This window comes from Lagenorhynchus albirostris, chromosome 2, assembly GCF_949774975.1.
Source record: "Lagenorhynchus albirostris chromosome 2, mLagAlb1.1, whole genome shotgun sequence".
NCBI classification, from domain to species: domain Eukaryota; kingdom Metazoa; phylum Chordata; class Mammalia; order Artiodactyla; family Delphinidae; genus Lagenorhynchus; species Lagenorhynchus albirostris.
In genome coordinates, this window is record NC_083096.1 from 151,451,084 (window position 1) to 151,474,478 (window position 23,395).

Sequence of the window (23,395 nt, forward strand, 5' to 3'; positions counted from 1 at the left end):
TGTTACTAAGGCACTATATTTGTCTTTAGAACTTGTTCATCTCGCATGATTGAAACTTTATACCCATTGAACAATACCTCCCATTTCCTTTGCACCTAGTAACCACCATTCTACTCTCTGTTTCTATGAGCTTGACTATTTTAGATAAACGGAATCATGCAGTATTTGTCCTACTGTGACTGGCTTATTTCATCTAGCATAATGTCCTCAAGGTTCATCCATATTATTGCACATGGCAGAATTTTCTTCTTGTTTAAGGCTGGTCAGTATTTCACTGTATTATATACTGCATTTTCTTTATCTAGGCTACATTAATGGACATTTAAGTGGTTTCTGCATCTTGGCTATTGTGAAAAATGCTGCAATGAACATAGGAATGTAGATATCTCTTTGAGATCTTTTTTTCAATTATTTTAGATATATGCCCAGAAATGGGAGTGCTAGATCATATGATAGTTCAATTTTTAATTTTTTGAGGAATCTCTCTACTATTTTCCATAGTGGCTGTACCATTTTTATATTCCCACCAACAGTGTACAGGGGTTCCAATTTCTCCACATTCTCACTTTTTTTTTTTAATAAATTATTTTATTTATTTATTTTTGACTGCGTTGAGTCTTCGTTGCTGCATGTGGGCTTTCTCTAGTTTTGGCGAGCGGGCGCTGCTCTTCATTGCGGTGCACGGGCTTCTCATTGTGGTGGCTTCTCTCGTTGTGAAGCACGGGTTCTAGGTGCACAGGCTTCAGTAGTTGCACCATGCGGGCTCAGTAGTTGTGGCTTGCGGACTCTAGAGTGCAGGCTCAGTAGTTGTGGCACAAGGGCTTAGTTGCTCCATGGCATGTGGGACCTTCCCGGACCAGGGCTTGAACCTGTGTGCCCTGCATTGGCAGGTGGATTCTTAACCACTCTGACACCAGGGAAGCCCCTCATTTTCTTTTTTTTATAGTGGCCATTCTAACAGGTGTGAGGTAACATCTCACTATGGTTTTGATTTGCATTTCCCTGATGATTTGTGCTGTTGAGCACCTTTTCATATACCTGTTGGCCATTTGTATGTCTTCTTTGTAGAAATGTCTATTCAAGTCCATACCCATTTTTTAATTGAGATTTTGGTATTTTGCAACTGGGCTGTAGGGCTTCCTTATATATTGTGGATATTAACCCCTTATCAGGTATAATGTTTGCAATATTTTCTCCCATTCTGTAGGCTACATTTTCATTTTGTTGATTGTGTCCCTTTGCTGTTCAGAAGCTTTTTAGTTTGATGTGGTCATAGTTGTCTATTTTTGCTTTTGTTGCCTGTGATTTTGGTGTCATATCCAAGAAATTACCAAGACCAATGCCAAGAGGCTTTTCCTCTATGTTTTATTTTAGGAGTTTTACAGTTTCGGGTCTTATATTTAAGTCTTTAATCCATAAGGGTTCAATTTCATTATTTTGTATGTGGATACCCAGTTTTCCAAAACAATTTATTGAGGAAACTATCCTTCCCCATTGTGTATTCTTAGCTCTCTCTTTTTAATATTATTACTGAAGTAGAGTTAATTTACAATGTTGTTAGTTGCAGATGTACAGCAAAGTGATTCATACATATATTCATATCATATATATTTTTTCAGGTTTTTCCCATTATAGGTTATTACAAGATATTGTACATAGTTTCTTGTGCTATACAGTAGGTCCTTGTTGTTTATCTATTTTATATATAGTAGTATATAACTGTTAATCTCCAACTCCCAATTCATCCCTCCCTCCTCCACTCTGCCCGCTTTGGTAACCATAAATTTGTTTTCTATGTCTGTGAGTTTATTTCTGTTTTGTAAATAAGTTCATTTGTATCATTCTTTTAGATTCCAGATATAAGTGATATCACATGATATTTGTCTTTGTCTGACTTACTTCACTTGGTATGATAATCTCTAGGTCCACCTATATTGCTGCAATGGCCTTATTTCATTCTTTTTATGGCTGAGTAATATTCCAGTGAATATATACCACATCTTCTCTATCCATTCATCTGTTGATGGCCATTTAGGTTGCTCCCATGTCTTGGCTATTATAAACAGTACTGCTATGAGCATTGGCGTGCATGTATCTCTTCGAATTGGAGTTTTTGTCTTTTCCAGATATATGCCCAGGAGTGGGATTGCCAGATCATATGATATCTTTATTTTTAGTTTTTTGAGGAACCTCCATACTATTTTCCATAGTGGCTGCACCAATTTACATTCCCACCAACAGTGTAGAAGGGTTCCCTTTTCTCCACACCCTCTCCAGCAGTTATTATTTGTAGCCTTTTTGATGATGGCCATTCTGACTGGTGTGAGGTGATACCTCACTGTAGCTTTGATTTGCATTTCTCTAATAATTAGCAACGTTGAGCATCTTTTCATGTGCCCATTGGCCATCTGTATGTCTATTTGGAGAAACGTCTATTTAGGTCTTCTGCCCATTTATTTATTTATTTATTTTTGCAGTACGCGGGCCTCTCACTGTCGTGGCCTCTCCCGTTGCGGAGCACAGGCTCCGGACGTGCAGGCTCAGCAGCCACGGCTCACGGGCCCAGCCGCTCCGCAGCATGTGGGATCTTCCTGGACCGGGGCACGAACCCGTGTCCCCTGCATCAGCAGGTGGACTCTCAACCACTGCACCACCAGGGAAGCCCCACATTTATTTTTTAAATTTTTATTTATGTATTTAGTTTTGGCTGTGTTGGGTCTTCGTTGCTGCACGCAGGCTTTCTCTAGTTGCAGTGAGCGGGGGCTACTCTTCGTTGCAGTGCACAGGCTTCTCATTGTGGTGGCTTCTCTTGTTGTGGAGCACAGGCTCTAGGCACGCAGGCTTCAGTAGTTGTGGCACACAGGTTCAGCAGTTGTGGCTTGTGGGCTCTAGAGCGCAGGCTCATTAGTTGTGGCGCACAGGCTTAGTTGCTCCACGGCATGTGGGATCTTCCCAGACCAGGGCTCGAACCCACGTCCCCTGCACTGGCAGGCAGGTTCTTAACCACTGTGGCATGTGGATTCTTAACCACTGCATCACCAGGGAAGTCCCTTCTGCCCACTTTTTGATTGAATTGTTTGGTTTTTTGATATTGAGCTACATAATCTGTCTGTATATTTTGGAAATTGATCCCTTGTCAATTGCATCATTTGCAAATACTTTCTCCCATCTGAGGGTTGTCTTTTCGTTTTGTTTATAGTCTCCTTTGCTGTGCAAAACCTATTCAGTTTAATAAGGTCCCATTTGTTTATTTTTGCTTTTATTTCCATTACTCTAGGAGACAGATTCAAAAAAATATTTCTGTGGTTTATGTCAAAGAGTGTTCTACTTATGTTTTCCTCTAGAAGTTTTATAGTATCCAGTCTTATATTTATGTCTTTCATCCATTTTTAGTTTATTTTTGTATATTGTGTTAGAGCATGTTCTAATTTCATTCTTTTAATGTAGCTGTCCAGTTTTCCCAGCACCACTTACTGAAGAGACTGTCTTTTCTCGAATGGATATTCTTGCTTCCTTTGTCATAGGTTAATTGACCATAAGTGTGTGGGTTTATTTCTGGGATTTCTATCCTGTTCCATTGATCTATATGTCTATTTTTGTGCCAGTACCATACTGTTTTGACTACTGTTGTTTTGTAATAGGGGAGAAGTCAGGGAGAGTGATTCCTCCAGCTCTGTTCTTCTTTCTCAAGATTGTTTTGGCTATTTGGAGTCTTTCATGTTTCCATACAAATTTTAAATTATTTGTTCTAGTTATGTGAAAAATGCCATTGGTAATTTGATAGGATTGCATTGAATCCATAGATTGCCTTGGGTAGTATGGTCATTTTAACAATATTGTTTCTTCCAATCCAAGAACACAGTATATCTTTCCATCTGTTTGTGTTGTCTTCAATTTCTTTCATCAGTGTCTTATAGTTTTTGGAGTACAGGTCTTTTGACCACTTAGGTAGGTTTATTCCTGGGTATTTTATTCTTTTCGATACAGTGGTAAATGGATTTGTTTCCTTAATTTGTTTCCTTAATTTCTCTTTCTGATATTTCATTGTTAGTGTATAGAAATGCAGATTCCTGTATGTTAATTTTGTATCTGACAACTTTACCGAATTCACTGATGAGTTCTAGTAGTTTTCTGATGGCATCTTTAGGATTTTCTTTTCTTTCCTTTTTTTTAAATTGAAGTACAGTTGATTTACAATGTTGTGCCAATCTCTGCTGCACAGCAAAGTGACTCAGTTATACACATAGAGACGTGCTTTTTATATATTATTTTCCATTATGGTTTATCACAGGATATTGAATATAGTTCCCTGTGCTATACATTAGGACCTTGTTGTTTATCCATTCTAAATGTAATAGTTTGTATGTACCAACCCTAAACTCCCAGTCCATCCCTCTCCCTCCCTCCCTCCCCCTTGGTAACCACAAGTCTGTTCTCTGTCTATTTCTGTTTTGTAAGTAGGTTCATTTGCGCCATATTTTAGATTCCACATGTAAGTGGTATCATATGGTATTTGTCCTTCTCTTTCTGACTTACTTCACTTAGTATGATAATCTCTAGTTGCATTTAGGATTTTCTATGTATAGTATCATGTCATCTGCAAAGAGTGATAATTTTACTTCTTTTCCAATTTGGACTCCTTTTATTTTCACCTCTGATTGCTGTGGCTAAGACTTCCAAAACTGTCAAATAAAATTGTTGAGAGTGGGCATCTTTGTTTCTGATCTTAGAGGGAATGCTTTTGGCTTCTCACCATTGAGTATGATGTTGGCTGTGGGTATTATTGGCTCTCTGGTCAAAGATCAGGTGACTGTATGTGTGTGGGTTTATTTCTAGGCTCTTTATTATGTTCCATTGTTCCATGTGTCTGTCTTTATACCAATACCTTACTATTTGATTACTGTAGCTTTATAATGTATTTTGAAATCAGAAAGTGTGATGCCTCCAGCTTTGTTTTTCTTTCTCAAGATTGCTTTGGCTTTTGGGGATCTTTTGTGGTTCCATGTGAATTTTAGGATTTTTTTTTTCATTTCTATTTAAAATGTCAGGATTTTGATGGGGAAAGCACTGAATCTGTGTATAACTTTGGGTAGTATAGACATCTTTAAAATATTGTCTTCCCCAATATGAACATGGGATGTCTTTCATTTATCAATATTTGCATCTAGTTTCTTTCTGTGATGTTTTATTTTTTTCAGTGTATAAGTCTTTTGCCTCCTTGGTCAAACTTATTCCTAAGTATTTCATTCTTTTTGATGCTGTTGTAAATGGGATTGTTTTCTTAATTTTCTTTTCAGTTAGTTCATTATTCTAGAAATGCAACTGGTTTTTGTATGCTGATTTTTTAATTCTGCAGCTGTACTGAATTTATTACTTCTAACAGTTTTTTCGTGGTCTTCAGAGTTTTCTACATATAAGATCAGTTCATTTGTAAACAGAGATAAATTTACTTCTTCCTTTCCAATGGATGCCTTTTATCTATATCTATCTGTCTTTCTATCTATTGATCTGTCTATCTATCTATCCAGTTTCTCTGGCTAGGACTTCAAGTATATGTTGGATAAAAGTGTTCAGAGTGGGCATCCTTGCCTTGTTCCTAATCTTAGAGGAAAAGCTTTAGTTTTTCATCACTGAGTGTGATGTTCCCTGTGGGCTTTTCATATATGGCCTTTAATATGTTAAGGTACATTCCTTCTATACCTGGTTTGTTGAGTGTTTTTAACATGATAGGATGTAGAATTTTGTCATATGCTTTTTCTGCATCGAGATGTTCATGTGATTCTTGTCCTTTGTCTATTAGTGGTACATACATTTATTGATTTTCATATATTCAACCATCATGTATCCTGAGGATAAATCCCACTTGGTCATGATGTATAATACTTTTGATATGATGTTGAATTCAGTTTCCTAGTATTTTGTTGAGTATTTTTGCATCAAATTCACGAGGGATATTGGACTATAGTTTTCTTGTAGTGCCTGTCTGGCTTTGGGATCAGGGTAATGCTGGCCTCATAAAATGAGTTTGGATGTGTTCCTCCCTCTTCAAGTTTTTGAAGAATCTGAGAAAGATTGGTGTTAATCTTTCTTTAAGTATTTGGTAGAATTCTCCTTTGAAGCCATCTGGTCTTGGACCTTTTGTTGTTGGGAGCATTTTGATTACAGATTTAATCTCCTTAGTAGTTATTGGTCTGTTCAGATTTTCTGTTTCTTCATGATTCATTCTTGGTACACTGTATGTTTCCAAGAATTTATCCATTTCTTTTAGGTTATGCAATTTGTTGGCATATAATTGTTCACAAAAGTCTCGTATGAGTCTTCTTATTTCTGTGGCAGAAGTTGCAGTGTCTCCTCTTTCGTTTCTGATTTTTGTTATCTGTGTCCTCTCTTTTTTTCTTACTTAGTGTAGATAAGGTTTTGTAAATTTTGTTGCTCTTTTTAAAAACCAACTCTTAGGGACTTCCCCTAAGTGGCACAGTGGTTGAGACTCCATGCTCCCAATGCAGGGGACCAGAGTTTGATCCCTGGTCAAGGAACTAGATCCCACATGCATGCCACAACTAAGGAGCCCACATGCTGCAACTAAGGAGCTCACCTGCCACAACTAAGACCCAGCACAACTAAATAAATAAATATTTTTAAAAACTCTTAGTTTTGTTGATTTTTTTTATTGTTTTCTAATCTCTATTTCATTTATTTCTGCTCTAATCTTTATTAGTTCCTTCCTTCTGATAAGTTTGGGTTTAGTTTTGGGGTTTTTTTTTTTTAGTTCCTTAGAGTATAAATATAGGTTGCTGATTTGAGCTCTTTCTTCTTGTTTAGTATACACATGTTCTGCTATAAACTTCCCTCTTAGTACTGCTTTTCTTCATCCCATGAATTTTGGTATGTTGTGTTTTCATTTTGTCTCAAGATATTTTCTGATTTCCCTTATGATTTCTTACTTGACCCATTTGTTGCTCAAGAGTGGTTTGTTTAATTTCCACATATTTGTGAATTTTCCAATTTTCCTTCTGTTACTGATTTCTAGTTGTATTTTATTGTAATCTGAAAAGATACTTGGTATGATTGTTTTGTGGCCTAACATGGTCTATGCTGGAGAATGTTCCATGTGTACTTGAGAAGAATGTGTATTCTGCTGATGTTGAATAGATAGAACATGATAGAATATTCTGTTTATACCTGTTAGGTCTGTTTGGTTTATTGTGTTGATCAGGTCTTCTACTTTCTTATTGATCTATCCATTATCAAAAGTGGGGTATTGAAATATGCTACTATTATTGTGTTACTCTCTATTTCTCTCCTCAGATCTGCCAATGTTTAGTTCATATATTTCAGGGCTCTAATGTTAACTGTGTGTATATTTATAATTGTTATATCTTCCTGGTGAATGGACACTTTTATCATTATATAATGTCCTTCTTTGTCTCTTGTGACAGCTTTTAACTAAAGTCTATTCTGTCTGATATAATATGGCCACTTCTACTCTCATTGGGTTTCTATTTGCATGGAATATTTTCCCTTCTTTTCACTTTCAGCCTATGTGTATCTTTACACATACACATAAGATGAATCTCTTGTAGACAGCATACAACGAGTACAGGGTTTTTTTTTTTTTTTTATTAATCCATCCAGCCACTCCATGTCGTTTGATTAGGGATTTGATCCATTTACATTTATTTATTTATTTACTTGGCTGCGTTGGGTCTTCATTGCTGCGCATGGGCTTTCTCTAGTTGTGACGAGCAGGGGGTCTACTCTTTGTTGCAGTGCATGGGCTTCTCATTGCGGTGGCGTCTCTTGTTGTGAAGCACGGGCTTTAGGCGTGCGGGCTTCAGTAGTCGCAGCACGCAGGCTCAGTAGTTGTGGCTCATGGGCTCTAGAGTACAGACTCAGTAGTTGTGGCACATGGGCTGAGTTGCTCCACAGCATGTGGGATCTTCCCAGACCAGGGCTCGAACCCGTGTCCCCTGCATTGGCAGGTGGATTCTTAACCACTGCACAACCAGAGAAGTCCCTCCATTTACACTTAAAGTAATTACTAAAAGGAAAGGACTTACTATTGCCATTTTGTTCATTGTTTTCTGCCTGTCTTGTGACTATTTTGTCCTCTTTTACTCTCTTTCTGCCTTTCTTGTGTGTTGTTGACTTTTTGCATTGACTTTCTTTGATTCCTTTCTCATTTTCTTTTGTGTATCTTCCATAGGTATTTTTTATGTGCGTGGTTACCATGGGGCTTACACAAAACATCTTATAATAATCTGTTTTAAGCTGATAACAATTTAACTTTAATAGTATATATAAACTCTTTTGAGATTGGATCAAGATGGTGGAGTAGAAGGACGTGTGCTCACTCCCTCTTTCGAGAGGAATCACAACTAACTGCTGAACAGTCATCAACAGGAAGACACTGGAACTCACCAAAAAAGATACCCCACATCCAAAGACAAAGGAGAAGCCACAATGGAATGGTAGGAGGGGTGCAATCACAATAAAATCAAATCCCATAACTGCTGGGTGGGTGACTCACAAACTGGAGAATAATTATACCACCAAAGTCCACCCACTGGAGTGAAGGTTCTGAGCCCCATATCAGGCTTCCCAACCCAGGGTTCTGGCAACGAGAGGAGGAATTACCAGAGAATCAGACTTTGAAGGCTAGCAGAATTTGACTGTAGAACTTCGACAGGACTGAGAGAAACAGAGACTCCACTCTTAGAGGGCACACACAAAGTAGTGTGCACATCAGGACCCAGGGGGAAGGAGCAGTGACCCCCTAGGAGACTGAATCAGACCTACCTGCTAGTGTTGGAGGGTCTCCTGCAGAGGCAGGGGGTGGCTGTGGCTCACCGCGGGGACAAGGATACTGGCAGCAGAAGTTCTGGGAAGTACTCCTTGGCAGGAGCCCTCCCAGAGTCTGCCATTAGCCCCACCAAACAGCCTGTAGCCTCCAGTGCTGGGTCGCCTCAGGCCAAACAACCAACAGGGAGGGAACTCAGCCCCACCCATCAGCAGACAAGTGGATTAAAGTTTTACTGAGCTCTGCCCACCAGAGCAACACCCAGCTCTACCCACCACCACCAGTCCCTCCCATCAGGAAGCTTGCACAAGCTGCTTAGATAACTTCATCCACCAGAGGGCAGACAGCAGAAGCAAGAAGAACTACAGTCCTACAGCCTGTGGAACGAAAAACACATTCACAGAAATACACACAAAATGAAAAGGCAGAGGACTTTGTACCAGATGAAGGAACAAGATAAAACCACAGAAAAACAACTAAATGAAGTGGAGATAGGCAACCTTCCACAAAAAGATTCAGAATAATGATACTGAAGATGATCCAAGACCTCAGAAAAAGAATGGAGGCAAAGATCGAGAAGATGCAAGAAATGTTTAACAAAGACCTAGAAGCATTAGAGAACAAACAAACAGAGATGAACAATACAATAACTGAAATTAAAAATACACTAGAAGGGATCAACAGGAGAATAACTGAGGCAGAAGAATGGATAAATGACCTGGAAGACAGATGGTGGAAATCACTGCCATGGAACAGAATAAAGAAAAAAGAATGAAAAGAAATGAAGACAGTCTAAGAGACCTCTGGGACAACATTAAACACACCAACATTCGCATTATAGGGGTCCCAGAAGGAGAAGAGAGAGAGAAAGGACCCGAGAAAATATTTGAAGAGATTATAGTTGAAAACTTCACTAACATGGGAAAGGAAATAGCCACCCAAGTCCAGGAAGCACAGAGAGTCCCAGGCAGGATAAACACAAGGAGAAACATGCCGAGACACATAGTAATCAAATTGACAAAAATTAAAGACAAAGAAAAATTATTAAAAGAAACAAGGGAAAAATGACAAATGACATACAAGGGAACTCCCATAAGGTTAACAGCTGATTTCTCAGGAGAAACTCTAGAAGCCAGAAGGAAGTGGCACAATATATTTAAAGTGATGAAAGGGAAGAACCTACAACCAAGATTACTATACCCAGCAAGGATCTCATTCAGATTCAACAGAGAAATCAAAAGCTTTACAGACAAGCAAAACCTAAGAGAATTCAGCACCACCAAACCAGCTCTACAACAAATGCTAAAGGAACTTCTCTAAGTGGGAAACACAAGAGAAGAAAAGGACCTACAAAACCAAACCCAAAATAATTAAGAAAACAGTAATAGGAACATACATATCGATAATTACCTTAAATGTGAATGGATTAAATGCTCCAACCAGAAGACACAGGCTCCCTGAATGGATACAAAGACAAGACCCATCTATATGCTGTCTGCAAAAGACCCACTTCAGACCTAGGGACACATACAGACTGAAAGTGAGGGGATGGAAAAAGATATTCCATGCAAATGGAAATCAAAAGAAAGCTGGAGTAGCAATGCTCATATCAGATAAAATACACTTTAAAATAAAGAACGTTACAAGAGACAAGGAAGGACACTACATAGTGATCAAGGGATCAATCCAAGAAGAAGATATAACAGTTATAAATATATATGCACCCAGCATAGGAGCACCTCAATACATAAGGCAAATGCTAACAGCTATAAAAGAGAAAACTGACAGTAACACAATAATAGTGGGGGACTTTAACACCTCATTTACACCAATGGAAAGAAAGATCATCCAGCCAGAAAATTAATAAGAAAACACAAGCTTTAAATGACACGACAGACCAGAGAGATTTAATTGATACTATAGGATATTCCATCCAAAAACAGCAGATTACACTTTCTTCTCAAGTGCACATGGAATATTCTCCAGGATAGATCACATCTTGGGTCACAAATCAAGCCTTGGTAAATTTAAGAAAATTGAAATCATATCAAGAATCTTTTCCGACCACAACGCTATGAGATTAGAAATCAATTACAGGGAAAGAAAACGTAAAAAACACAAACACATGAAGGCTAAACGATACATTACTAAATAACCAAGAGATCACTGAAGAAATCAAAGAGGAAATCAAAAATACCCAGAGACTAATGACGATGGAACAAAAACATGACGATCCAAAACCGATGGGATGCAGCAAAAGCAGTTCTAAGAGGGAAGTTTACTGCAATACAATCCTACCTCAAGAAACAAGAAAAATCTCAAATAAACAATCTAACCTTACACCTAAAGGAATGAGAGAAAGAAGAACAAACAAAACCCAAAGTTAGTAGAAGGAAAGAAATCATAAAGATCAGAGCAGAAATAAATGAAACAGAAACAAAGAAAACAATAGCAAAGATCAATAAAACTAAAGGCTGGTTCTTTGAGAAGACAAACAAAATTGATAAACCTTTAGCAGACTCAACAAGAAAAAGAGGGAGAGGACTCAAATCAATAAAATTAGAAATGAAAAAGAAGAAGTTGCAATGGAGCGTAGTAATACAAAGCATCATAAGAGACTACTACAAGCAACTCTATGCCAATAAAACGGACAACCTGGAAGAAATGGACAAATTCTTAGAAAGATGTAACTTTCCAAGTCTGAACCAGGAAGAAACATAAAATATGAACAGACCAATCACAAGTAATGAAATCGAAACTGTGATAAAAAATCTTCCAACAAACAAAAGTCCAGGACCAGATGGCTTCACAGGTGAATTCTATCAACACTTAGAGAAGAGCTAACACCCATCCTTTTCAAACTCTTCAAAAAATTGCAGAGGACGGAACACTCCCAAACTCATTCTATGAGGCCACCATCACCCTGATACCAAAACCAGACAAAGATACTACAAAAAAAGAAAATTACAGACCAGTATCACTGATGAATACACATGCAAAAATCCTCAACAGAATAGTAGCAAACAGAATCCAACAACATATTAAAAGGATCATACACCATGATCAATTGGGATTTATCCCAGGGATGCAAGGATTCTTCAATATATGCAAATCAATCAATGTGATACACCATATTAACAAATTGAAGAATAAAAACCATATGATCATCTCAATAGATGCACAAAAAGCTTTTGAGAAAATTCAACCCCCATTTACAATAAAAACTCTCCAGAAAGTGGGCATAGAGGGAACTTACCTCAACATAATAAGGGCCATATACGACAAACCCACAGCAAACATCATTCTCAATGGTGAAAAACTGAAAGCATTTCCTCTAAGATCAGGAAGAAGACAAGGATGTCCACTCTCACCACTATTATTCAACATAGTTTTGGAAGTCCTAGCCACGGCAATCAGAGAAGAAAAAGAAATAAAAGGAATCCAAATTGGAAAAGAAGAAGTAAAACTGTCACTGTTTGCAGATGACACACTATACGTAGATAATCCTAGGGATGCCACCAGAAAACAACTAGAGCTAATTGATAAAGTTAATTGTAAAGTTTCTGGATACAAAATTAATGCACAGAAATCTATTGTGTTCCTGAACATTAACAACAAAAGATCAGAAAGAGAAATTAAGGAAACAATCCCATTCACCACTTCAACTAAAACAATAAAATACCTAGGAATAAACCTTCCTAAGGAAGTAAAAGACCTGTACTCAGAAAACTATAAGACACTGATGAAAGAAATCAAAGATTACACAAACAGATGGAGAGATATACCATGTTCTTGGATTGGAAGAATCAATATTGTGAAAATGACTCTACTACCCAAAGCAATCTACAGATTCAATGCAATCCCTATCAAATTACCAATGGCATTTTTTACAGAACTAGAACAAAAAAATCTTAAATTTGTATGGAGACACAAAAGACCCCGAATAGCTAAAGCAATCTTGAGGGGAAAAAAACGGAGCTGGAGGAATCAGACTCCCTAACTTCAGACTATACTACGAAGCTACAGTAATCAAGACAATATGGTACTGGCACAAAAACAAAAATAAAGATCAATGGAACAGGACAGAAAGCCCAGAGATAAACCCATGCACCTATCAACTAATCTATGACAAAGGAGGTAAGGATATACAGTGGAGAAAAGACAGTCTCTTCAATAAGTGGTGCTAGGAAAACTGGACAGCTACATGTAAAAGAATGAAATTAGAACACTCCCTAACACCATACACAAAAATAAACTCAAAATGGATTAAAGACCTAAATGTAAGACCAGACACAATAAAACTCTTAGAGGAAAACACAGGAAGAACACTCTGACATAAATCACAGCAAGATCTTTTTTGACCCACCTACTAGAGTAATGGAAATAAAAACAAATATAAACAAATGGGACCTAATGAAACTTAAAAGCTTTTGCACAGCAACAGAAACTATAAACAAGATGAAAAGACAACCCTCAGAATGGGAGGAAATATTTGCAAACGAATCAACGGACAAAGGATTAATCTATAAAATTTATAAACAGCTCATGCAGCTCAATATTAAAAAAAACAAACAACCCAATAAAAAAATGGGCAGAAGACCTAAACAGACATTTCTCCAAAGAAGACATACAGATGAAAAGCTGCTCAACATCACTAATTTTTAGAGAAATGCAAATCAGAACTACAATGTGGTATCACTTCACACCAGTTAGAATGGGCATCATCAGAAAATCTACAAACATCAAATGCTGGAGAGGGTGTGGAGAAAAGGGAACCCTCTTGCACTGTTGGTGGGAATGCAAATTGATACAGCCACTATGGAGAACAGTATGGAGGTTCCTTAAAAAACTAAAAATAGAATTACCATATGACCCAGCAATCCCACTACTGGGCATATACATCCAGAGAAAACCATAATTCAAAAAGACACATGCACCCCAATGTTCACTGCAGCACTATTTACAATAGCCAGGTCATGGAAGCAACCTAAATGCCCATTGACAGACAAATGCATAAAGAAGATGTGGTACATATATACAATGGAATATTACTCAGCCATGAAAAGGAATGAAATTGGGTCATTTGTAGAGACGTGGATGGACCTAGAGACTGTCATACAGAGTATAGTAAGTCAGAAAGAGAAAAACAAATATGGAATATTAACGCATATTATGTGGAATCTAGAAAAATGGTACAGATGAATTCGTTTGCAAGGCAGAAGTAGCAACACAGATGTAGAGAACAAACATATGGACACCAAGGGGGGAAGCAAGGGGGCGGTGGTGGTGGGATGAATTGGGAGATTGGTATTGACATATATACAGTAATATGTATAGAATAGATAACTAAGAAGAACTTGCTGTATAAAAAAATAAAATAAAAATTCAAAAACAAAAAAACTCCTTTGCATCTCCCCACCCCTACTTTATACTGATGTCAAATTACATCTGTATATAAATTGTATCCATTAACATAGTTTTATAGTTATAGTTGTACTTTTGTCTTTTAAATTCTATACTGAATTAAAAGTGCTTTTCATAACACCACTACAGTATTATAGTATTTTCTATTTGTCTATATTTTTTATCTTTACCAACAAGCTGTATATTTTTATATGCTTTTTTGTTTCAACTTGCAGACTCCCTTTAGCTTTTCTTTCTTTCTTTTTTTTTTTTTTTTTTTTTTGCGGTATGCGGGCCTCTCACTGTTGTGGCCTCTCCCATTGTGGAGCACAGGCTCCGGAGGCGCAGGCTCAGCGGCCATGGCTCATGGGCCCAGCCGCTCTGCAGCATGTGGGATCTTCCCGGACCGTGGCACGAACCCGTGTCCCCTGCATCGGCAGGCGGACTCTCAACCACTGCACCACCAGGGAAGCCCCCTTTAGCTTTTCTTATAAGGCAGGTCTAGTGGTGATGAATCTCCACAGCTTTTGTTTATCTAAGAAAGTCTTTGTCTTTCATTCTGAAAGACAGTTTTTCCAGATACAGTATTATTGGTTGCAAGGTTTCTTTTTTTCTTTCAGCACCTTGAATGTATTATTCCACTCACTTCTGGTTTGTACAGTTTCTCCTAGAAAATACATCAGTAATCTTATGGGAGCTACCTTTGTATGTAACAAGTTGCTTTTCTATTGCTGCTTTCAAGATTCTCTCTTTATCTTTGACTTTTGACAGTTTGATTATAATGTGTCTTGGTGTGAGCCCCTTTGGAGTCATCATACTTGGAGTCCTTTGAACATATTGGAATTTGGATGTCTAATTCCTTCCTTGGTTTTGGGAGATTTTTGACCATTACTTCTTCAAATATGCTTTCTGTCCTGTTCTCTCTCTTTTCTCTTTCTGGAACTCCCATAAGGCATATATTGGTCTATCTATGGTGTCCCATAAGTCCCTTAGGCTTTCTTCACTTTTCTTCATTCTTTTTTATTTTTGTTCCTATGACTCTAAATAATTTCAAATGACCTTCTTTGAGTTTGCTGATTCTTTCTTCTGTTTGATCAAGTGTGCTGTTGAACCCCTCTAATAAGTTTTCAATTCACTTACTGTATTCTGCAGCTCCAGAATTTGTTTGGTTCTTTTTTATAGTTTCTGTCTCTTTGTTGATATCCTCATTTGGACGGGCTTCTGTGAGGGGAAGATCTTTAATAATTAACCTGACTAGAGATTCTGGGGAATCTCTGAAAACTTTTTTGGTGGATGCGACTTCTCTGAGCTTGTGCAGCTAATTTTCCAATTAGAGAGGTCTGCTGGTTTCTTTTTCAGGTTTCTTTTTCATAATCTCTTGCTCCCTCTGGTGTCTGTCTGTGGTACTGAAAGTTCTCTGGTGCTACAGCGTCAAGCCACCTCACTCAGCAGCATCCCAAACTATGTTGTGCTTAGTGGCATCCGAAGTATTTTGGCTCCCCATCAGTACTGCAAATCAAGAGAGACAGAAACCTGTCCCTCGGGAAACCCTCTGAAAAGCCAGAATGTTGAATGCATATTCCACTCTTCTTCCCACCCTCACCCCAACCCCTTGAAAAACAACCCAAGTTGAGATGATAACAGTCTTGTTATGACAGAAATTCACTCTAAGTATTAGGATGAAAGATTAGGGTGCTGTAATAAAGAGACCAAACAACACAGTGGCTTGGAGTACAAAAAGAGTGTGTTTCTCTGTCATTAACAGTTTTGAAATGTGTATCCAAGTGAATGGGGTAGCATTGCTACATGCTAAATTCAAAAACCCAGTTCTTTTTATCCTGTTGTTCTGCCATCCACTAAGATGCAATATCTGGGACATACTTATACTAAAAATGATTCATTGTTTATCTGAAATTCAGATTTAACTGGGTGCCTTGTGTTTTATCTGGCAAGTCTACACTAGGTTGTATAGTCTGCAACCTAGATGGTTGTATAGTCTGCAACCATCAAAGCTGGGCTCCTGCAGGTTACAGCTGGTAAAAAGGGGAAAGAAAATGATGTGAAGGCATGCCTGCTTTCCTGAGGGTCTAGGCCCAGGAATGTCATATACCATTTCTGCTCATTTTCCACTGGCAAGAACTTAAATTATAGGATTATACCTAACTACAAAGGAGACTAGGAAATGTTAGTTAGTTAAGTGCCCCCAATAAAAAAGGTGAACAGATTTTGGAGGACAACCAGCAGTCTTCATCATAAGAAGTTGATCTTCTGTGTCCTTTATTTCTTCTTTCCCTATCTCTGTATTTTTGCCTTATATTTTAGGGGCTTTTCTTGATGTTATCTCCCAAGTGGTTTCTTGAATATCTTATTTTAGCTATCATATGCTTAATATCCCAAAGTTATTTCTAATTTTCCAGTTGGTCTCTTTCCACTAGCAACCTTTCTTGTTCTATGGAGGTAGTCTCTTCCAGGATCTTCCTGAGGATATCATTAGAGTTTTTAAAGATTCTACTGTGCCAGAGAGCCCAGAAATAAACCCACACCTTTATGGTCAATTAATCTACAACAAAGGAGGTGAGAATATACAGTGGGGAAAAGACAGTCTCTTCAATAGGTGGTCCTGGAAAACTGGACAGCTGCATGTAAAAGAATGAAATTAGAACATTCTCTCACACCATATACAAAAATAAACTCAAAATGCATTAAAGACGTAAATGTAAGGGTGAAAACCATAAAACTACTAGAAGAAAACATAAGTAGAACACTCTTTGATATAAATCATAGCAATATTTTTTTGGATCTCCTAAGGCAAAGGAAACAAAAGCAAAAATAAACAAATGGGACCTAATTAAACTTAAAAGCTTTTGCACAGCAAAGGGAACGTCAACAAAATGAAAAGACAACCTACTGAATGGGAGAAGACACTTTCAAATGATATGACCAATAAGGGGTTAATATACAAAATATATAAACAGCTCATACAACTCAATATCAAAAAAACAAACAACGCAATTTCAAAATGGCCAGAAGACCTAAACAGACATTTTTCCAAAGAAGATATACAGATGGCCAACAGGCACATGAAAAGATGTTCAACATCATTACTCATCAAAGAAATTAAAACACAATGAGATATCACCTCACACCTGTCAGAAAGGCTATCATCAAAAAGACCACAGATAACCAATGTTGGCGAGGATGTGGAGAACAGGGAACCCTGTACACTGTTGGTGGGAATGTAAATTCGTGCAGCCACTGTGGAAAACAATATGGAGGTTTCTCAAAAAAACTAAAAATAGAACTACCATATGACCCAGCGATTCCACGCCTGGATATATAGCTGAAAAAACAAAAAACAAAACAAAACAAAACCCCACTAATTCAAAAAGATACATGTACCTCAATGTTTGTAGCAGCATCATTTACAATGGCCAAGGTGTGGAAACAAGTTAAGTGCCCATCAACAGATGAATAGATAAAGAAGATGTGGTATATATATATATATATATACACAATGGAATATTAGCCATAAAGAATGAAATTTTGCCATTTGCAGCAACATGGATGGACTCAGAGGGTATTATACTTACTGAAATAAATCAAATACTGTATGTTATCCCTTATATGTGAAATCTAAAAAAATAACACAAATGAATGAATATAACAAAACAGAAGCAGACTCACAGATACAGAAAACAAACTAGCGGTTACCAGTGGGGAGAGGGAAGAGGGAGGGGCAAGATAGGGATAGGGGATTAAGTTACTAACTACTATGTATAAAGTAAATAAGCTACAAGGATATACTGTAGAGCACAGAGAATATAACTAATGTTTTATAATAACTTTAAATGAAGTATAATCTATAAAAATTCTGAATCACTATGTTGTACACTGGAAACTCATAATATTATAATCAACTATACCTCAATTTTTAAAAAAAGATTCTACTGTGCCATTACAACTTTCTGTTGTCTAGAGTCACTTATTCTGTTTATCTTGTCTCTCTCTTACGCTTTTAGTTGTCTTTATAATTCTGGTCCTCCTGGTTGCATGTTTATGGAATAACAGACCAACAATCTTAGTAACTGAGCTGGTGTCTTCTGTTGCTGTATATTTCCTCTGTTTCCCTGTATCTGTTTCCCTGAGACAGAACATGAAGGACTTTTGGCAGTAGGGTTTTCTGGCAGGCAGGTAGGGTGAATGTGTGGGTGATTGGTGGGGGAAAGGGTGGGGGGAGGGTTTATAAATGTCACAATAACAAAAGTTTTATTCTGGGATGTCAACACATTAAACACCCTAGATTTCTCCTGGGGACTTACTACATTTCTATAGAATAAGCCTTCTTGGTTTTGCTCTGTGTGTGTGTGTGTGTGTGTGTGTGTGTGTGTGTGTGTGTGTGTTGCTTGTCTGGAAGTAAGTGCCAATCACTCTCCATTTTGAAGGTAAAGGGGTTAGGGGGTGACTGGTACAAGCTTCTGCATAGACAGACCTTCTACAAACGCCCTTGTTTTTAGGTCCACTTTTCATGTCTGTCTCAGCACTTGCTGGTTATGAGTTCAGAGCCTCTCTGGGATCTTGCCAGGAAGACTGGCTTTCACTCCCATTGCCTACCTTCTGGGCTATGGCTTCCTCCACTCTGCTGAGCAACCAGTGTGCTGTCATTTACTTCTAGAAATTTGTTGAAATCTCTACACTTGCCACCCCTCTTCCCTGCCATTCTCTTTGCTGTTATGTGTTTACATTCCTATTCTGTCATTTTAATGAAGGTCTCAAAAGGAAGGGGAAACAACCACTTGTGCTCACACTACTGTCTTGAACTTTAATATGTTTACATGCTTTGCAAATCTTCAAGGGTATTTTATTTGTTTGGGTTTTTTACAGCTGCTTTTTTTGGGGTGGGTGTACCACCGTTAAGTGGTGAGACCTTGTTCTGCTGAGCCCCTTGATGTGTTTTTGTATACAAATTAGTATCAGAGGCTGAGGAAAACTAAACAGCTTTTTATAATAGAGTAAAACAACCTGGAATTTCCGTGGCAATCTGGGGGAGAAGGGGTAAGGACAGCGATGGGAAGAAAGAAGAGCAGGGACTTCCCTTGTGGTCCAGTGGGTAAGACTCTGCACTCCCAATGCATGGGACCCGGGTTCAATCCCTGGTTGGGGAACTAGATCCTGCATGCTGCAACTATGAGTCCGCATGCTGCAACTATGAGTTCTCACGCCTTCACATGCCACAACGAAGATCCCGCGTGCTGCAACTAAGACCCAGCACAGCCAAAATAAATAAATAAACTTTTTTTTAAAAAAAAAAAGAAGAGCAAGTTAGTCACACACCATGATGTGACCTCTCCCCAAGATTCCCAATCTCTTTAAGGGATTCTAAATGCACAAAATGCTTGGTATGACAGAACTTCTCAGGGAACCCATGAAGGTTCTTAGTTCTGTGATAAGGCAAATGGGGACAAAACAGATGATGAAGTAAAATTCATGTTTTATGGTAAGACAAGAAAAATTTAAATAACATTTTTCTTTTTTCCTCCTCCCTCCCCTTTAGTGTGTGTTGTGCACCTGCACTAACCAGACCTCATTAGGAGATAACATTCCTTCTTAATCTCATCAAGGGTCGTAACTCCTTGGGAGATAACGTTCCTTCTTAATCTTGTAAGGGCCCATGATGACCCATGACCTGCTACTTGCTTTGTACACGTAGATCTGGATTGTGTAAACTGTCAATAATACGTCACTTAAGGTACAGCCCTCTGTCTCAGAAACCTATATAACTGAGCTTTGACCTCTAACGGGTGGAACAGTTCCCCGAGCTTTCTGAGAGGCTGTTTCCGGGTCATAATACCCAGTTTGGCTCTAATAAAATTTTCCATTTCTTTCTTAGATCGACTGATTAATTTTTTTGTCAACACAGAGAAGGACTGCGCAGACCGCAGGAACCTCGGGCAAGAGACCATGAGAGCCTAAGGGCCAGGAATCTGCAGAAATTGTGGAGGTTTGGACTCTCCCGTGCTGTGGCTTTGGCAAGGCTCTGAGGCAATCAGAGAGCTCTCTGTGGGTTGGGAGGCCCCAGCTGGCACCTGGCTTCTATATACACGTTCCCGATTTACTTGCCCCCTTTAGTTCGTACTCCACGCTAGCCTGGTGTTCTTCCTAGAGGGTGAATGCGATCATGCCATCCCTCGGCTTTAAAATTCTCTACTGTCCACAATCTGAAATTCTTTATCCTGGCATCCAACACCCTTCGTGACCCGGCCTCCAGCTACCTACCAAGCCTCATCTCCTCCCCACACAGGACAATCTTCACTACCTCAGATGTTTCACCGTTCCCTGAAACACTAAGGCTTCCCTTCCATCGGAAATAGCCTTCCTCTTCTTTACCTAGTAAGCACTTACTCATTCTCCAAGACCAAATTCAATCCCTCTCAGTCTTCTCCCCTGCAGAGTTAGCCATCCCACCTGTGTTCCCCCAACACCTTGTTCAGAAGGGAGTTTCTCTTCCTCCGAGTTCCTTGCAGGAAGGACTGTGTCTTACTCACTTTTGAGGCCCAATGACTAGTACAGGCCAGGTTAGGGCCCTCCCCGGGGCTCCTACAGCACCCCCCGCCCCCCCCACCCCACCCCGGGCACAACTGTAATGACACCTATCATCCTGCCTTGGAACTCTGGGTTTAAGTGCCAATCTCCTGCACTCAAAGGGAGAAACTTGGGGAAACAGAGTAGAAATTACTTTTTTGAGAGGGAAATTTATGCTTATAAAGGAAATCTCCATTTGTTAAGGGTGTCTACCTCGCGGCACTTGGAGGAGGAGATGACTAAATCTTAAGAGAATGTTATCAATGGAGAAGGCAGAGACTTAATCTGCATAACAAACCTTACCTTTGTTTACCCTGCTTTTCCTGGTAACTTCCCATAACTGCCTTCCTCTCCCACCCTCACCTTTCTTTATTTCATACTTGGCTAAAGATGGTTTAGGCCACCTGGGCAAGTTAACTCATTTTCCCTGGGTGTCTCCCAGGTATATGTGAGGTATACACATGAATAAACTTGTTTTTCTCTTGTTAATCTGTCTCTTGTTACAGGGGTCTCAGCCAAGAACTCTGAAGGGTAAAGGGACAGTTATTTTCCACCCCCTACAAGGGGTGAAAGGGGGACAGCTACCTGGGGCCGAGAGGCTCCCCCCCTCCCACCTGTCACTAGCCCGCTACTGCAGGTGAAGGAGCTCTGTGGGCTGTACCCTGGTCTGGCATCTCAACCCAGGACTTGAGCACACTATTGGTGGAAATTAAACCCAGGGTGGTGGGAGCCTCAGGCCAGTAGGTTGAGGCCCTGGACAGTGTGCCCGCGCAGGGGGAAGAGAAAGTCCTGCAGCTTCTCAGAGTCAGATAAGGAGAAAGGAGAGCAAGCCTCGCTTGTCCTCGGGTCCGAAAACACCCTGGGGACAAGAGCAGGACTGCACTGCCCTGGGGATGCCCTATGGGGAGGGAGAACAAGAAGGAGCTCCACGGGGCTGCAGCTGACCCCTCTGTCCTTGTCCAGACTTCTCCCCAGCAGACCTCACCCTCAGCAGCTTTGCCTTGGCTCTGTACACCCCACCTTTCCCAGGAGCATCAACTCCTAGGCCCAGCCAAACAACCATGAGAGACACGTGACAGAACTACATCCTTCTGCGATGGGACCGCTCTAAGGAGTAGCGGGAACTGACAGGGAGCGGGGCTCCAGGGAGCAAGGCTTAACGACCATGCGGTCATTAAGAAGGCATTAGTATGAGGCCTGGGTTGGTTACAATCCCAGGTGAGCCACCTAGTAGCCATGTGACCTTAAATGAGCAAGTCACTTGATCTAACTGAACCTCAATTTCATCATCTGCAAAATGGAAACAATAATTACCTTGCAGAACTGTGAAGATTTAGAAATTAGGCTCAATAGTAAATGCTGTTATAATCACTATTTTCCAATACTCAGACGTGTGTAGGACTGGCTCCAGGCCTCTCTTCCAGGCTCTGACAAAAGCAATCCTGTAATTTGCCTGCACTACTGTACTGTGATAGTGAATGGGAAAGAAGTTATGTTACCCAAACAGTAATGGGTTAATGTCTCCCTGTTGACTAGAGACTCTGGGGAAATGCCTTGATTCCAAGGAGCGAGTATTGGATGGTAGGCGGCAAGGCCTGTAGGTAAAGGTGCACGTGGGTCTCTTCTTTCATCTGGGATCTCATAGCAGAAGGAACCCAGAACTTTCAGAGCAGAAAGAGACCAGGCATGACTTCCTGTTTCAACAGAAGTTGGGGTCCAGGGGCTCTGCCTATGGCTGTACTGATGTCCCTTGTACCTTTCCTATCACAGGGGAGAGAGTTCAGGGGTCAAGTTCCTCCAGTGCAGAGGGAAGAAAGAGGGCCTGAACATAGGCTACGTGTGCACAGCTTTTCCCTTCTCCCTGCCTACCCCCAACCTCCCTTCCCTGTTCTGGACCCTGCCGGGCATCCAGTTAAAACTCCCTTAGGTGAGGCGGGGAGAACCTCCTGCTTCCTGACACATAATAGCCACTTGATAAATGTTGGTGGGTGGAACTGAATTGCATGAAGGCCATAAGGTTGATGGGAGGGAAAGGGCTTCATTTGAATTCAGGCTAAGGGCAGGGAGTGGTCACCACACCAGGATCAAGTGCCGGGAGTTGACGAGGGCCCCACCCTTCCAGGTTTGCCTGCTGTTGAAACCTGACAGCCACCCCACGTCAGAGAACACGGGAGCCACATCTTCACTGTCAGTATTCCTAGTAACTAGGAGGAAGAGAGAGAGGAAGGAAGTGGGGAGGGAGGAAAGAAGGGGAGAGGAAAGGGAGAAGAAAGGGAAGAGGAAAGGGAGAAGAAAGGGAAGAGGAAAAGGGAATGAAGGAGAAAATAAAGGAAGCTAGCAAAAAAGGAAGTCAGAGGGTGAATAAATGGACTAGTCAGGACTCAATAGCCTGGACCAACACAGAAAACCTAGCCTATGAACTTGGTCAAAAAAGGGCAAATGAGATCGGCCAGCAAGTTATGTCCCAAGATCAAAGCAGGTCCTGGGTCTCACTGGCAGCAGACTCCAAAAGAATCACAGCAGTTGTCACTAAAGCTCTGGGTCTGGAAGGATTACCAAGCTCCCCAGACTGAGAGGAGAACAGCAGACCTAGCTTGGTAATGAGCAAAATGA

General features: G+C 39.8%; 1 protein-coding gene across 7 annotated transcripts in view; it reads right to left on the reverse strand.

The window, feature by feature from the left end:
* Positions 1-23,395, reverse strand: part of ZNF691 (zinc finger protein 691) — a 46,893-nt gene that overhangs the window by 16,112 nt on the left and 7,386 nt on the right. The gene's annotated exons all lie outside the window — the stretch shown is intronic.